This window comes from Simochromis diagramma, unplaced genomic scaffold (assembly GCF_900408965.1).
Source record: "Simochromis diagramma unplaced genomic scaffold, fSimDia1.1 OVJJ01000216.1, whole genome shotgun sequence".
NCBI lineage: Eukaryota > Metazoa > Chordata > Actinopteri > Cichliformes > Cichlidae > Simochromis > Simochromis diagramma.
The window spans coordinates 4,493,390-4,496,471 of NW_024386883.1; the positions used below are offsets into that span (position 1 = coordinate 4,493,390).

At 38.0% G+C, this 3,082-nt stretch overlaps 1 long non-coding RNA gene across 2 annotated transcripts; it reads left to right on the plus strand.

The window, feature by feature from the left end:
* LOC120734384 lies at window positions 1-2,124 on the plus strand. 2 transcript variants are annotated; one of them, XR_005696003.1, is made up of 4 exons: window positions 1-547; window positions 729-865; window positions 952-1,174; window positions 1,266-2,124. It is a non-coding gene; the product is annotated as an uncharacterized LOC120734384 (long non-coding RNA). The 2 variants fall into 2 exon arrangements; XR_005696004.1 differs by having other exon boundaries at window positions 958-1,174.
* The last annotated feature ends 958 nt before the right edge of the window (window positions 2,125-3,082 follow it).

Below are 3,082 nucleotides of genomic sequence, written 5' to 3' on the forward strand. Positions count from 1 at the left end.
CAGCTGGAAAAAGCTGCTAATAAACAAAGACATCAGAAAGCGGGGGCTTTAGGTGTAGTCCCCGCTTTCTGACGCACTAATTAGATTTAGTACCTGACACCCGATACCAGCATTACATAGACACTTGGGGGCTGAGATGGGTGGGTGGGTGGTGTTAAAAGCACTTTATGTTTTGTAGATGTATTTTTTTCAGACAGGGCACACACAGTCCTGTTTCCTTTGTGGGAAAACCTTCAAACTTCACCATCCTCAGCTGAAACAACAACATCTTAACACCATCTTCATGAACTGCTGAGCCAAACCTGATCCATCAGTGCTGGACTGCACAGATAACTACATGCCACACAGAGACTGCTGTTTTATGAACTGCCATACCAGTATGTCTTCAATGGAGAAGATGACACACCCATCACCTGACCTCCTGCCTGATCTGGAGACCATCATCATGCTGCCACACTGCACACCTCTGAGACCATCAATGATGACTCCTACTGAGGAAACTGTATTTCCTGTCAGAGATCCTCAGTGATCCTCAGAGCAGAGAGAGGTATGATTCATTATCTTTGATAAAAAATGTCAGTGTTTTTAATCCAATTGATTAATTTAAATCCTGTTTATTGCACAAATAATTTCACAGTCAAATGATTATACTTGTTGACACTTTTTGAGTTTTAATTCACATTATGGATTACAAATCTATGCTTTTTCTACTCTGTCTCTCTGTGCAGGTATTGCTGTCTTCTGAGTTCTTCAGTGTCCCAACTGAGACATTCAAACCTCATTGCAGAGCTCATGTCTTTCCTCACCATCATGTGAGTGTGAGATTGCTCTGGATTCTGGTTATGTGGCCTGCAGCACCTATAAGGTATTTCAACATTGTTCATTGTATAACTTATTTGTAGTTTTTAGGCCTTAACATAAATAAAATCTTCCTTTTTCTGTATTTTTTAGAACGAGCTCGTACAGTGTGCCTGCATTCCAGCTTCTTAGACTCTACACAAGTGGACAGAGTATCAGTGTTTGGCCACTCTTACAGACACCGACTTCTGTCAACTCACTGCTACTGATCAGGCACCTCACTCCAGGAAGACAGAGGGCTGCAAGCCTGTCATTGTTTCCAGTGTGGCTTTGTATTCTTGGGGTAGCATCAGATTTTTCCCACAAATATTCAAAGGTAACACTTATTTTAAGCTTAGTTATTAAGTCAAAAGTCTTCCCTTGTGTTAATTTTATTTATTTTTTATTCTTTTTTTGTTTTCTTTTAGATTTATATGCAGTGATCGGATGTGGTGGAGCTTTGTTAACTGTGTGGAAAACATCTGTTTGTGATGATATTTACAATGAGGCTTTAAGGTGACAGTTTCCATGTAATTTCAATCCTTTTACTAAGCAAAAACATGTTTGCAATTAACATATTTTTTTCAGTTTTGTCTTTTGGATTTATGGTTAACATTCCTCTGTGACAGCAAATACTAAACCGCTCCAAGTAACCAGCATATCATTGGTCAAAGGCAAAAAGGACCACATGTCACGTTAGCAATGAATTTTTGACTGTGTTTGTGTCACCAGATTTAACAAACAATATCAGACATATGAAACTGAACTCTGGATTAATGTGCAGATGTTTTTTGTGGGTTTTTTTTTTATTGTTGAATAATTATTTTGTAGGACAAACCCAATCTATTTACCCAAACAATTTAACTTGTTTGGGTAAATAGTGGATTAATATATCTAAGTCTATAAGTATAGCAAGCTGAATTCATACAGACACACAGCTCTAAATCTTGAATTGTAGGATGTACAAAAATGATCGTGTGATTATTATAGACATTTAAATAACTATATCTATTGAACCATTACACGTATTATTTATAGAAATTACACAATCTCAAATTGTGAAAAAAGAAGTGTTTAAGAGAATAAATAATGTGTGTTTGTATGAATCCTGCCTTAGTATGGGGTGTCAGTAACTACATTAGTATAGAGTAGGTCTAACAGTGGTTTTCCACATCTGCTCTAATACAGTGGTCCCCAACCTTTTTTGCGCCACGGACTGGTTTATGCCCGACAATATTTTCATGGACCGGCCTTTAAGGTGTCGCGGATAAATACAACAAAATAAAACTAGTACTGGTACCGAAAAAAAGAAAATTTATTCATGACACACGTGAAAAGACCAAGGAAAACCGAGTAAACGATAAAAACGATAACAAAATAATGCTGAAAACCGACAAAAACCCTGAAAACTATAGATTTCACACCTGAGCCTCAACTCTCGCGGCCCGGTACCAAACGACTCGGGGACCGGTACCGGTCCGAGGCCCGGGGGTTGGGGACCGCTGCTCTAATATATATAGATAATGGGTCAGACATATAAAGTCATTTTGAAAAATTCATAAAGGTCACATCCATTTATATGTGTTCCTCTTTATCATTTTATATCAGGTCACACAGCTGACTTGAGTTTTGATCAGAGTAGAACCATAACATTCATGCTAATGGTTCTACTGTTTACAGTTACTTTATGATGGATTTCACCCTGGTCACAGCACTATGTGAAAAGCTGTTAGAGGTAAAGTTAAGCCAATTAATACCTCATCATAAGTCACTCTCTAACGCAGGGCAGTGATTATTTTTCACTGTAATTTATTCCACAACAATGTTCTTTATTTGATTCTTTAAATATGCACATCGATTGTTTAGCTGTGTGACTCTCCACACCTCAAATATATCACAATGTGGACTTCATTTCAACAGTATTTTGTAGATTGGTACCATATTTATCATCGAATCATCTTGTGCATTTATTAACTAAATGTTGTTTTGTGTTTTTGTTTGTTTGTTTGTTTGTTTGGGGGTTTTTTGTTGCCATTTTTACATTTCACCAACTGTGTAAATTCTGCAATTTTACTTTGGTTTTGTTTCACATCAGTTTATCTGCTGGCTGGTATTCCTGTCTTCCTTCTCTCACCCCAACCGGTCGCAGCAGATGGCTGCCCCTCCCTGAGCCTGGTTCTGCTGGAGGTTTCTTCCTGTTAAAAGGGAGTTTTTCCTTCCCACTGTTGCCAAAGTGCTTGCTCAT